Source organism: Gorilla gorilla, chromosome 14 (assembly GCF_029281585.2).
Source record: "Gorilla gorilla gorilla isolate KB3781 chromosome 14, NHGRI_mGorGor1-v2.1_pri, whole genome shotgun sequence".
NCBI classification, from domain to species: domain Eukaryota; kingdom Metazoa; phylum Chordata; class Mammalia; order Primates; family Hominidae; genus Gorilla; species Gorilla gorilla.
The window spans coordinates 104178692-104193330 of NC_073238.2; the positions used below are offsets into that span (position 1 = coordinate 104178692).

At 34.6% G+C, this 14639-nt stretch overlaps 1 long non-coding RNA gene across 1 annotated transcript; it reads right to left on the reverse strand.

Annotated features, from left to right (window-relative positions):
* Nucleotides 1–11231: 11231 nt before the first annotated feature.
* On the reverse strand, nucleotides 11232–14236 carry LOC101128554 (uncharacterized). The gene is made up of 2 exons (XR_002008400.3): nucleotides 14061–14236; nucleotides 11232–11762 (listed from the first exon to the last, which is right to left on the reverse strand). It is a non-coding gene; the product is annotated as an uncharacterized lncRNA (long non-coding RNA).
* Between the last annotated feature and the right edge of the window lie 403 nt (nucleotides 14237–14639).

Here is a 14639-nt window from a genome sequence, read left to right on the forward strand (position 1 = left end):
TTGAACCCTGAAAATCTGAGACAGGTCTCCATTACTTTAGAAAGTTTATTTTGCCAAAGTTGAGGGTGAGTGCCTGTGACACAGCCTTGGGAGGTTCTGACATGTGCCCAAGGTAGTCAGAGCATAGTTTGGTTTTATACATTTCAGGGAGACATGAGACCTTAATCAACATATGTAAGATGAACGTTGGTTCAGCCTGGAAAGGTGGGACAATGAGAAGCAAAGGTGGGAAGATGAGAAGTGGAGAGGGGCTTCCAGGTCATAAGTAGATAAGAGACAAATGGTTGCATTTTGAGTTTCTGATTCGCCTCTCCAAAGGTGACAATCACATATGCATTTATCTCAGTGAGCAGAGGGATGACTTTGAATAGAATGCAAGGCAGGTTGGCCCTAGCCAGTTCCCAGCTTCATTTTTCCCTTTAGCTTGGTGATTTGGGGACCCCAAGATTTATTTTCCTTTCACAATATATAAAAGTATGAAAGGAAACACACACACACACACACACACATATATATACACACACACACACATATATATACACACACACACACTATATATATATATATATATATAATTTTAAACTTTCATACTTTGGAAGACTCACTTTCATTCTTTGGAATCTGTGCTTCCTGAGTCAGCTCATCCTCAACTTTGCACTTCAATAAACTCTCTTTAAACTAGATTCTGACCCTTTTGATTCTTTTAGGTTGACAGGAGAATATTTAATATGACAATGATCATAGATGTATAACTATATCAAAATATACTTTTTCTATTTAGTTGGGGCTTTCTGAGCAAATTTTAGTGAAATTCAAGACCTGGCCTAAAAATTGAGCCTAGATGATATATTATGACTGCCCAAAGACTTCAGAGAGATTTACCTCCCTAAAGATATGAGTTTACGTTTTAAGGGAGGTTCAGACCCGAGCCTATGAAGACATCCCTAACTTTTAAAGCTGGAAAAAAAAAGGATTTAAAAGGATTTCCTCTTTCTGGAGGAAAGATTTATTTACATTCCTAAAAGTAAAAGGTCTAGAACCTTTCCCTTTGGATCCCACAGGATAATTTCTTTTCACTAGGGAGCAAAAGATCTCTTTCTCAGGAGGAAGAAAAAGGAATTGCTATTCCCTATATAATCATCTATCTTCTTCTTTTTTGTAAGCTCCTCATCTATAGTAGATAAAGTCCATTAGATGCAAAATAATATCTGGTTCTTATAAATTGGGTAAGGGGCTTGCCTTGGGGCAAAGGGATGTTGGCATGGTGATTTCTATCTGTGAGTAATTATAATTTGCTTTATTCCAGAAAGCTTTTGTTGACATTTAGGATAATATTAATAAGTATAGGTAGGAAACACCAGAATGTATTAGTAAATGAAAACCTTAATTACCTTATGATCCCAGTTTCAGAGCTCTGGCTTATTACTTGTGTTTAATCATAATTAACTTAGCAACGATAAACATAGTAATGCAGATCAAAGGCTAAACTATTTAAGACTCCAGTAATATGTAAAGTTAGTTTAAATAAAATATACACTAGTGCCTATTTTTGTTTTTTAAATAAACTTTACCAAGATGTAATTTATATAAAAAATGCATTTAACTCACAATTATATAAATGTAATTATACAGTATGCAGTGTTTTCTGTCTGACTTTCTCACTTAGCATGCTTTTCAGATTCATCCTTTTTTGTGGTCTTTTATTGTTTCTTTTTAAATATCACTAATTTGTGTATGTTATATATCAGTAATTTATACTGTTCTTATTGCTGACAATTATTCCACTGTATGGATATATCACAATTTGCTTCTTCATTCATCTGTTGATTGACATTTGTCTTGTTTCTAATTTGGGGCTCTTTTGAAGAAATCACTATGAGCATTCATGCAGAAGTATTCATGTGAGCCTGCGTCTTCGTTTTTCTTGAATGACTGCGTAAGTGTAGTATTGCTAGGTCAATTGTCAAGTTTATTTTCCATGTCATTAGATAATGACAAATACTTTTCCAAAATGATTGTACTATTTTACATATGTAGCTGCAATGTATGAGAATTTCAGTTGCTCAACCTATTAGATGTAGTCAGTCTAATTTTCACTTTTCTAATAGATACGATGCAATATGTCCTAGTGTATTTAATTTGCATATCCATGATAACCAATTAACATTTTTAAATGTGGTTATTAGCCATGTATTAGGTTGGTGCAAAAGTAATTGTGATTTTCAGTGGAAAAAAACTTTTGCACCAACCTAATACCTTCTCCTTGATAAAGTGTCTCTTTAATTTTTTTTTCCAGTTTTGGATTGAAATTCTTTTATTTTTCTTATTGAGTTACAAGTTTTATTTTTATATTTTATACAGTAATTTTTCAAATATATTGACTGGAAATATATTCTCCCCATCTGTAGTTTGCCTTTATATTTTCATAGTGATGCCTTCCAGTGAATTTGTAAGTTTGATGAAGTCTAGTCATTTCTTTTAATAGCTCATCTTTTCTGTGTTATAGCTAAGTAATCTTTGTCTACCCTAAGGTTACAAAGATATTCTACTATTTTTTAAATAAGTTTTATAGTTTTAATGCTATGTATAAATACATGATCCATCCACATGCTACTCTTTTCTAAATAGCTTTGTGAATGGTTTGCAGTTTAGAGAGAGTTTTTTCCCATTTTTTAAAGCACTATTTCTTTAAAAAATTATCTTTCCTGTATAGAATCACCTTGTCATTGATTTATCATATATGTGGGTATATTTTGAACCCTTCATTCTGTTTTATCATTCTAAATAGTTTTATAACTGGATTCATTATAAGTGTCAGAGCCAGGTAATATATTCCTGTAAAGATTTTAACTTTCAGAATTGTTTACTCTCTCATATATCCTTTGCACATTAATATATATCTTAATATCATCGTATCAATTTCATAAAAAGCAAAACTAACAGATTTGGATAAGGGTTGCCTTATTCAAGGGTTGCCTTGAATGTATAAATCAATCTGGTGAGAATTTTTACAATGTTAAAAGTGACAATTCATGAACATATTCTCTTCATTTATTTAAATCTTTAATTTTTCTTAGCAATATTTCATAGTTTTGAATGCATAGACTTTGCACTTATTTTGTTAAGTTTGTAATGTTTATTTCATGTTTTATACTGATATTGGAAATAAAATAGTTTCTCCATTTTCTAAGTATTCCTTAACAGTTTATAGAAATCCATTTTATTTTTATATAGACTTTTCTCCTATGGCCTAGTAAATTCACTTGAACTATTTTTCATCCTCTGAACATTTATTAGAATTTTCAGTGTAGAGTATTGTGATGTGTTTCTTTCAAACTATGTGGCTTTTAATATTCTTTCTAGCCAGAATCTTAAGTATAATAATGAATAGAAGTAAATATTAAGTAGAAGTAAATATTAAATAGAAGCGTACATAATTTGTTAGGATAAGCATACTATGTTATCATAAAAGTAAATTTAATTTGCCTATAACAGATTCTCAAATACTTTTAGTTAAATAATGTTAAAGTTACTTGAGTATAAATTTTAATCTAAAAGTAGAGATATGCAAATATATATTCGAAATTGTCTTTTCTGCCTATAGTTGCATCTGTAATAGTACAGACTTTGGTTTTCAAACACTATATCCAATAATGAATAATTTAAGCAATATGACCCTGGAAAGCCTGTTTGTGTGTACATATATTTATTAGTTAAAAATGTGCTTATACTAGTTGAAGAATATGTAATGAAAAGTATTTTACAGTTAAAAAAAGTGTTATCTAAGGACATTTATCCAAAATTGTTCATTACTTTTTGGAAAAATCTGAAAGCAGATAATTTAACTCTGTTCTCCCAAACAGCTAAAATTTGAAAATGTTTAAGTTAATAGCATCTATGTAATTAAAGTATGATATTGAATAAAAATACCTTGTAATGTCTCATTTTGTAAAGGAATAAAAAATAAGGGACAACACATATTATGTCTGTCCTTTTGCAAAATAAGTTTTTTGTAGTTTGCATTTTTGTATTAAGAATTGATTTCTTCTTATGCACAGAATTTTCAGATTTACTTTAGATGTCTAAGAAACTGCAAGAATAGCTTCATAATTTCATATTTTTACAAAAATGTTTATACATTACTAGTATCTACTGAAACTCTTCAGATAACTGAATCTGTCAGTACATGGTATAAAAATAAAGCAAAATGATTAATAACAGTATTTCTTACTTTGAAAATGATTCATGAAAATCCTTCCTATTTTCTAGTCATAAAATTGAAGTATTACATTCTTATCTCTTCTCAATCATAATCATTAATTAAAAAAACTAGGTATCAAATTTTTGAATGTGATTTTTTTATTTGTTTAACTTTTATTTTAAGTTCAGGGGTACATGTGAAGGCTTGTTACATGAGTAAACTTGTGTCACAGGGGCTTATTATACAGATTATTTCATCACCCAGTTATTAAACCTAGTACCTGTAAGTTATTTTTCCTGTTCTTCTCTCTCCTGCCACCTTTCACCTTCTGATAAGCCCCACTGTCTGTCTGTTGTTCCCTTCTATGTGTTCTCATCATTTAGCTTCTAATTATAAGTGAGAACATCAGGTATTTGGTTTTCTTTTCCTGCATTAGTTTGATAAGGATAATGACCTTTAGCTCCATCCATGTTCCTGCAAAGGACATGATCTCGTTATTTTCTATGGCTGTATAGTATTCCATGGTATATGTGTACCACATTCTCTTTATCCATTCTATAACTAATGGGCATTTACATTGATTCTGTGCCTTTGCTATTGTAAATAGTGCTGCAATGAGCATACACATGCATGTGTCTTTGTGGAAGAATGATTTAAATTCCTCTGTGTATGTACCTAGTATTGAGATTGCTGGGTCAAATGGTATTTCTGTTTTTAAGTCTTTGAGCAATTTCCACACAGTCTTCCACAATGGTTGAACTAATTTACATTCCCACCAACAGTGTATAAGCATTCCTTTTTCTCTGCAACCTTGCCAGCATCTGTTACTTTTTGACTTTTTAATGATAACCGTTCTGACTGGTGTCAGATGGTATCTCATGGTGGTTTTGATTTGCATTTTTCTAATGTTCAGTGATGTTGAGTTTTTTTTTAATATGATTATTGACTGTATGTATGTCTTCTTTTGAAAAGCATCTGTTCATGTCCTTTCCCCACTTTTGATGGAGTAGATTTATCTTGTAAATTTGTTTAAGTTCCTTATAGATGCTGGATATTAGACCTTTGTCGATGCAGTTTTCAAATATTTTCTCCCATTCTGTAGGTTGTCTGTTTTCTCTGTTGATAGTTTTGTTGTTGTTGTTTGTTTTCATTTTTGTTTTTGTTTTCACTGTGCAAAAGCTCTTTAATTAGAATCTATTTGTCAATTTTTGCTTTTGGCGACTACACTATGAAATCTTTGCCAGTTCCTACGTCCTAAATAGTATTGCTTATGTTGTCTTCCAGGGATTTTCTATTTTGGGTTTCACATTTAAGTAATTAATCCATCACAAGTTAATTTTTTATATGGTGTAAGGAAGGGGTCCAGTTTTCAGCTTCTGCATATGGCTAGTCAGTTAGCCCTGCACTATTATTGAATAGGAAATCCTTTCCCCATTGCTTGTCTTTGTCAGGTTTGTTGAAGATTGGATAGTTGTAGGTGTGCAGCCTCATTTCTGGGTTCTCTATTCTATTCCATTGGTCTATGTGTCTGTTTTTGTACCAGTAACATGCTGCTGTGATTACTGTAAACCTGTAGTACAGTTTGAAGTCAGGTAGTGTGATGCTTCCAGCTTTGTTCTTTTTGCTTAGGATAGATTGCCGTGGCTATTCGAGCTCTGATCTTTTTTTTTGTTTCATATGAATTTTGAAATAATATTTTCTAGTTCTGTAAAGAATTGCAGTAGTAGTTTAATAGGATTAGCATTGAAGCTATAAATTGCTATGAGCAGTGTTGCCATTTTTATGATATTGATTTCTTCTATCCATGAGCATGGAATGTTTTTCCATTTGTTTGTGTTATCTCTGATTTCTTTGAGCAGTGGTTTGTAGTTCTCCTTTTAAAGATCTTTCACCTCCTTGGTTAGCTGTATTCCCAGGTATTTTATTCTCTTTGTGGCAATTGTGAATGAGATTGTCTTTCTGACTTGGTTCTCACCTTGACTGTTGTTGGTGTATAGGGATGTTTGATTTTTGTATCCAAAGACTTTTCTGAAGTTGTTTATCAGCTTAAGAAGATTTTTGGCTGACTATGGAGTGTCCTAGATATAGTATTATTGTCTGCAAACAGGGATAGTTTGACTTCCTCTTTTCCTATTTGGATTTCCTTTATTTATTTCTCTTTTCGATTGCTCTGACCAGGGCTTCCAAGACTGTTTAATAGGAGTGGTGAGAGAAAACACCATTGTCTTCTGCTGGTTTTCAAGGGCAATAGTGCCAGCTTTTCGACATTCAGTATGACGTTGGTTGTGGGTTTGTTATATAAGGCTCTCATTACTTTGAGATATGTTCCTTCAACACCTAGTTAATTGAGAATTTTTAACATGAAGTAGTGTTGAATTTTTTCAAAAGCCTTTTCTACATCTATTGAGATAATTATGTAGTTTTTGTCTTTAGTTCTGCTATGTGATGAATCATATTTATTGATTTGCATTTGTTGAATCAACATTGCATCCCAGGGCAAACCCTACTTGATTCTGTTGAATAAGGTATCTGATGTGCTGCTGGATTCAATCCACCCATATTTCATTGAGGATTTTTGCGCATTTATGTTCATCAAGGATATTGGCCTGAAGTTGACTATTTTTGTTATTTCTCTGCCAGGTTTTAGTATCAGGATGATGCTGGCCTCATAGAATAAGTTAGGCAGGAGTCCCTCTTCCTGAATTTTTTAGAGTAGTTTCAGCAGGAATGGTAACAGCTCTTCTTTGAACATCTGGAAGAATTCAATTGTAAATCCATCTGGTCCTGGGCTTTTTGTTGTTGTTGTTGTTGTTGGTAGGTTATTTATAGCTACCTTAATTTCAGGGCTCAATATTGGTCTTTTAAAAGATTCAATTTCTTCCTGATTCTGTCTTAGCAGGATGTATGTGTCCAGGAATTTATCCATTTGTTCTAGATTTTTTAGTTTATGTGCATAGAGGTGTTCATAATATTCTCTGATGGTTGTTTGTATTACTATGAGGTCAGTGGTAATATCCTCCTTGTTGTTTCTAGTTGTGTGTATTTGAATTTTCTCTCTTTTCTTCTTTATTAGTCTAGCTAATGATCCATTTTATTATTTTTTTTTCAAAAAACAAGCTCCTGGATTTGTTGATCTTTTGAATATTTTTTCTGTCCTAATCTCTTTCAGTTCAGCTCTGATTTTGGCTATTTCTTGTCTTCTGCTAGCTTTGGGATTTGTTTGCTCCTGCTTCTCTAGTCCTTTTCATTGTGATGTTAGGTTGTTAACTTGAGATCTTTCTAACTTTTGATGTGGGCATTTAGTGCTATAAAGTTCCCTCTTAACACTGTGTTAGCTGTGTCCCAGAGATTCTGGTACGTTGTGTCTTTCTTCTCAGTAGTTTCAAATAAGTTCTTGATTTCTGTCTTAATTTCATTATTTATACAAAATTCACTCAGGAGCAGGTTGTTCAATTTCTATGTCATTGTATGTTTTTCAATACATCTCTTAATCTGGTTTCTAATTTGATTGTTCTGTGGTCTGAGACATTGTTATGATTTTCAATTATTTTGCATTTGTTGAGGGGTATTTTACTTCTGATTCTGTGATCAATTTTAGATTATGTGCCATGTAGCAGTGAGAAAAATGTGTATTCTGTTGTTTTTGGGTGGAGAGTTTTGTTGATATCCATGAGGTTCATTTGATTCAGTGCTGAGTTCAGGTTCTAAATGTCTTTGCTTATTTTCTGTCTCAATAATCTGTCTAATATTGTCAGTGGTGTGTTAAACTCTCCCACTATTATTGTGTGGGAATCTAAATCTCTTTGAAGGTCTCTAAGAACTTGCTTTATGAATCTGGGTGCTCCTGGATGCATATATATTTAAGATAGTTAGATCTTCTTACTGAATTGAACCTTTACTGTTATGTAATGCCCTTGTCTTTTTTGATCTTTGTTTAAATTCTGTTGTGTCAGAAACTATGATTTCAACCTCTGCTTTTTTTCTGTTTTCCATTTCCTTGGTAAGATTTTTTTATCTCTTTATTTTGAGCCTATGTGTGTCATTGTCTGTGAGATGGGTCTCTTGAAGACAGCATACCAATGGGTCTTGGTTCTTTATCCAGTTTGTCATTGTGTGTATTTTAATTGGGGCATTTAGCCCATTTACATTAAAGGTTTGTATCGTTATGTGTAGATTTGACCCTGTCATCATGATCTTAGCTGGTTATTTTACAGACTTGTTTATATGGGTGCTTTATAGTGTCACTTGTCTATGTACTTCAGTGTGTTTTTGTAGTGGCTGGTAACAATTTTTCCTTTCCATATTTAGCGCTTCCTTCAGGAGCTCTTTTAAGGGAAGTCTGGTGGTAATGAATTCCCTCAGCCTTTGCTTGTCTGACCATAATTTTATTCTTCCTTTGCTTATGAAGCTTAGTTTGGCCAGATATAAAATTATGAGTTGGAATTTCTTTTCTTTAAGAATGTAGACTATTGGCCCCAAATCTCTTCTGGTTTGAAGGGTTTCTGCTGAGAGGTTCACTGTTAGTCTAATGGGCTTTCTTTTCTAAGTGACCTGACCTTCCTGTCTAGCTGTCTTTAACATTTTTTCTTTCATTTTGGCCTTGAAAAATATGATTATGTGTCTTGGAGATGATCTTCTTGTGAAGTTTATTACTGGAGTTTTCTACATTTCCTGAATCTGAATGTTTGCCTCTCTAGCTAGGTTGGGAAAAGTTATCGTTGCTAATGTCCTGAAATATGTCTTCCAAGTTGGTTCCACTCTCCCCATCCTTTTCAGGGACACTAATAAGTCATATATTTGGTCTCTTTACATAAACCTCTATTTCTCAGATATTTTCTTCATTCATTTTTATAATTTTTTCTCTGTTCTTGACAGACTGTCTTATTTCAGAAAGGCAGTCTGAAAGCTCTGAGAGTCTTTCTTCCTCTTGGTTAAATCTGCTATTAATATTTGTGATTGCATTATGAAATTCTTGTAGTGTGTTTTTCAGCTCTATTGGGATGACTACATTATTTTCCATACTGGCTGTGTTGCCTGTCAGCTCCTACATTGTTTTATGAAGATTTTTAGCTTCCTTGCATTGAGTTTCAACATGTAGCTCAATGACCTTTATTCCTATCCATATTCTGAATTCTTTTTCTGTCATTTCAGCCACCTCAGCCTGGTTCAGAAGCCTTGCTGGAAAGATGATTGCTGGAGAGGTGATGCAATCATTTGGAAAATAGAAGGTATTCTGGCTTTTAAAGTTTTTCAAGTTTTTTGTGCTGATTCTCATATTTGTGGGTTTATCTACCTTCAATCTTTTAGATTGCTGACATTTGGATGTTTTTTTATTTTTTTAATCCTATTTGATGACTGTGAGGGATTGATTATGGTATAATGTGGTTTCAGCAGACTGGCTTAATTTCTGGAACGTATTAGGGGGCCAACATTCAACTCCTGATTCCTGTACTGTGTGCTCTAATTCTGAAGGACACTTATTGTGCCCCAGCTTTTCTCTCTGGCTCCTCAAGTTTTGGAATTTATTGTGCTGGGGGCGTTGAGGTTTGTCAGTTGTGGCAGTCTCCTGCAGACTTGCACCACAGTGGCACAGGCAACACAGTTGGGGCTTCAGTGGGCCCCTACTGGACACTGTGTGCATGGTTGCACTTGAGTTGGAGTTGTTTTGGGGATAAGATGCTGGCAAGCACAGGTCTGGGTGTCTCCTCTGTGCCCCACAAGCAGGAGAGATCATTCAGTGTGGGCCCAGAAGAAGCTGCAGTATGGGGAGGGAGTAGGTGGGCCTATGTATGGCCATAGGAGCCACCCGACTGGAGGTATCCATTAGTTAGGCACAGTCAGCAAGTGCAAAAGCCATAATGTGGGTCTGTAGGGCACCCAGGACTTCCTTGCAAACAGGCATGCCCAAGCTGAGGTGCCAGGAGAGGCCAGCAGACCAAGGGTTATTTAGATCAGACCAGCCCCATCTGATGGGCAAAACCACCCTGCAGAAATCAGTTTGACAGTTCCCCTAGGGCTAAGGTCTCCTATGGCAGCAAGTCAAGTCTAGAGAAATGGCCATCCCTGTCCATACTCCACTTCAGATGTTTCTGCATCAAACCTTCTGGGCTTCACATCAGCTGTCTTGCTGCTCCTCCCACTTCTCTAAAAGCTCTTTCTGCCAACTTGAGTGTTCGTGTTGTTTGAGGTCTCCTACTGCTGGGGCTCCAGAGGCCCATGGCAAGACAAGGTTGCTGCTTGCCAATTTAACTTACCCATTCCCCTGGAGCTGTTGCGGTCCAAAAATGAGTCCCTCTGTGCCATAGCCCCATACGGTGTTCCCAGCTTTGTCCAGCTTCTGTGCCTTCCTTCCCTACCCACTTAGCATCTTCCCTCTGAAGAGCTGTTAGAAGCACGCCAGTCATTTCAGTGGGAGCTGTTCCACCTGGCTGCATTAGCTGGCCATCTTCTATTTACTGATGACTTTATTTTTAAAGCATATTTATTGTAACATACACAAGTAATTAATGTACTTATTTAATTTTTGCTGGAACTAGTATAGTGTATTCTTACTTTTCCTGAGTGTCATTGAACTCCAGGCCAATTAAAACACACCTTTGAATTTTGATGAGTATTTTGCTTTGCTGAAGTTTAGTTTTTCATTTGTGAAGACAGCTCATTCATTTGGTCACTGAATTCCACAAACATGTTGTGAACATTTATATCAATCATAATTCATAAGATGCTGTAGAAAGTGAAAGTCATTGCAGAGAACCTTAGTTCTCAAGGGATATAGCATCTAATCACCTACTAACAAGCAACGAATAGTATAATAATTTATTATTCACAAAATTATACTTGATCTTTAAAAGCAAAATATGTAAATGAATAGCAAAGAAATGTTAAAATGATTGAAGTCTGTTCATGAAATCAGTCCCAACTGAAGTTAGTTGAGAATGATTCGTGGAAAAGATAAGTTAGTTTAAATTAGGATAAATAGGTGACAGATAAAGAATAAGAATATATCTGGTTATTAGACAATACAGGAAAATACAATTTTTCCATCATTTATTCACTTAATGATATTCATTTAGGACACATTTGCACCTGTTGTGGGACTACAATAAGGAAAAAAACAGATGTTTCTGTCTTCATAGTTTAGACGAGGGGTCAGCTAACTTTTTCTATAAAGGGTCAGATGGTAAATATAGTACCTTATCCACCTGTGTGGACCAAGTAGCAATATCAAAGATAACATGGATATGCTTGTATAATAAGAAATAAAATAAATATCCATATTTTGTATTTTCTGTATTTAAACTGTAATAAGAATAACTGAGTGAAATAAATTAAAAACTAATACAGTTTGGCTGGAATAGGAAGTAGTAAGAGGGCAGTAGCAAGGATGTGGCTGGCAGTGGAATTGAAGCAGAGATGGTCCTTTGGGAGGGAAGATAAGGCATCATGTCTCCAGAAGAAAGGGATTCTCCTGTATTCTGCTGTGCTCAGAGACCCAGGGCAGGATCCAAAAGCTTGTGGTCAGTAGAAGTGGGCTGAAGGCGGTCTGGATGAAAATTAAGACCTGTGGATGAGAAAACTTGGGGTGAAAGCTTTAAAGACATGTCCTGATTACTGTTTAAACTACTCAGCTGTTGTAGCTTGAGACAGTCACAAATAATACCTAGTGGAATAGGATAAGCTTGTTACTATACAATTCTGTTTATGGGTAGTGAAACTTGAATTGTGCATAATTTAAAACATGACAAAATATTATTCTTTTAAAATTTTGTTTAGCCATTTAAAAATATAAGAAACATTAATAGCTCATACACGAATTGGTAGTGGGATCACAGGGCTCACATTTGACTCACAAGCAATAGTTTACTGACTCATGGTCTATGAAGAAATAAAGGATATGTAGTTTTTCAAACTGTCTATATGCACTAGTCAAACTATAGTTTATTCATATGCTTATCACCAAATTTTAAAGTAAGACTTTATAAAAATCCATAAATCTATAAAAATAAATAATTTTATAATAAAACAAAGCTTAAATCTTTACAGTTTAATAAATACTAATAACTTATAAAATAGAGAAGAAACATATTAATTGGAATCAGTCACCAAAGGGTCTATACCTAACTCAATGAAATAAGACTATGTTTCACATTAATTTATTTTTACTTATTCATGGTTAATACTAAGTTAATAGTCCAAATTCATTACTAATGTTCTGACTATCTGGTAAGCCAATGTCCACATGATTCTAAAAAAACTTCAAGATTGAATATATCAGTCTGGGAAATATTAATGGACAGATTTCAACTCCACTCCCTTAAGTTCAAAGTTTAAAAGAGTTCTCAGCAAAATAAGCAGTGTACAGATATCAGAGTGAAGTTCTTGAAAATTTGAGATAAAGAGGTGGGAAGCATTTAATTTACTGTAACAAGTAGTAGTCTGTCTCTCATGCCATTACCTAGAGAGGGAAATAGAGTCCATGCTAAGAGGGCATCTGCTTAAGGCATCAGGGGAGGGTACTGTTCCACAATAAATTAAATTGGCTTTGAGTACCACCCACACTTTGCTGTATTCACAGAGAATTCTTGCAGTCAATAATATACCTCTGATTTTTGATTGAAAGCATGAAAACTAATATATACTATGTCTTGGTTCACATAACCCAGCATTAAACTTCAACACTCTGGCACTGCTGATTATGGGCTCAGATTTTTCTGAATTATTTTTAAAAACTAATCTTCATCTCTGCTATGACACCCTCAGGGCACAAAGACTTAAGGTTCTTATTACATTAATGTTTTTATTCCTATACTTAAAGACATATAACCTTCTAAAGCAGAAATGTGAAATTTATCAGATGCAATACAGCATCTTTCAAAAGACGGCACATATCTAACACCTGTCAGCTCATCAATGTTTGGTCTACTACTCTACAAATTACCACATATATCATTCCCGACACCTAAACTGAGGTAGAGAATAAAACAAAACTTGTAAATCTTGTAAGACTCACTAGCAACACATATGCAGTGAAGAATCTGTTCTCAATCTTTTTATCTTTAACCCCATTAGACACATAAATGCAGTGATAGGCCCAATAACTTTTGTTAGAGATAAATCATGTGTATATATATATACATATATATACACACATATATATTTCATATTAAATTAAAAATAGAAAATTTAAAAACATGAATGCACAAGTCCACATTTTGTTAAACTATTAGAATGATATCATCACATCATTAGCATCTAGAAAACTTAACTCTGCATTCATAAATGAATGACAGTTGAAAAGATAATAACTTCTTAGCAATAGTTTTAAAATGGTTTTTACTTTATGGACCCCCTGAAAGATATCTGGTGACCTTCATAGCTTCTTGGACTATAGCTTGACAAATATTTCAGTGAAGACAAAAACAGCAATAATTATTTGTGTGTGTGTGTGTGGTTAAAAAATTAAGCATTTATACTTTGAGAAATGGAATAAAGAATGGAATATGGAGACTCCTTTGCTGTCTGGAATTATATGAAGAAATAATGTTTTTTTTTTTTTTTGAGATGGAGTCTCTCTCTGTAGCCCAGGCTGGAGCGCAGTGGCGCAATCTCAGCTCACTGCAAGCTCCACCTCCCGGGTTCACGCCATTCTCCTGCCTCAGCCTCCAGAGTAGCTGGGACCACAGGCACCCGCCACCATGCCCGGCTAATTTTGTTTGTATTTTTAGTAGAGATGGGGTTTCACCGTGTTAGCCAGGATGGTCTCGATCTCCTGACCTCGTGACCTGCCCACCTCGGACTCCCAAAGTGCTGGGATTACAGGCGTGAGCCACAGCGCCCGGCCAACAAATAAATTTTTTACCTTTTGTTGATGAGAAGAGTCTACAAGTTTCCCTCTATCAATGGGAAATAGAAAAGATAGGAAGGTTGGAAGAGGGATTCTGTGGAGATGAGACAGTGTGAGGCAGGGTTTCTTTGATCCGTGTGATCCAAGGACATGACAACAGGGAGGCTGATTGTGTTGCTAGGAGACCAACTGAAAAAGAGGATTCAGAATGAGTAAATAAACTAATGAAACAATAATATAATAGAAGTTAGAATGCAGTGGCAGAGTGTGAAAGACACTAGTATAAGCAGGTCACACTGGATCAGTCAACTAAACAAGACAGCTGTCTAAGGAAAGAGCATTGAGAAAACTGTGGCCAGGAGCTTTTGTATTTACCAGTGCACAGTTCCAAAGTACAGAGGCAAAACTGAACTCCTTGACTACCAAAAATGGTGTGTGATGGTGATAGTGATTTAGCTGTGGCTATATTTTAAGATACGGAATTATGTCCATTGAGAATTTTCTGGAAGTTCAGTGACTATATATTGAAATTTTGACTATAAGCTCTTTTAAATGCAGTATTTCAGCTCTATAAACTCTAGGTGAGAACATCTA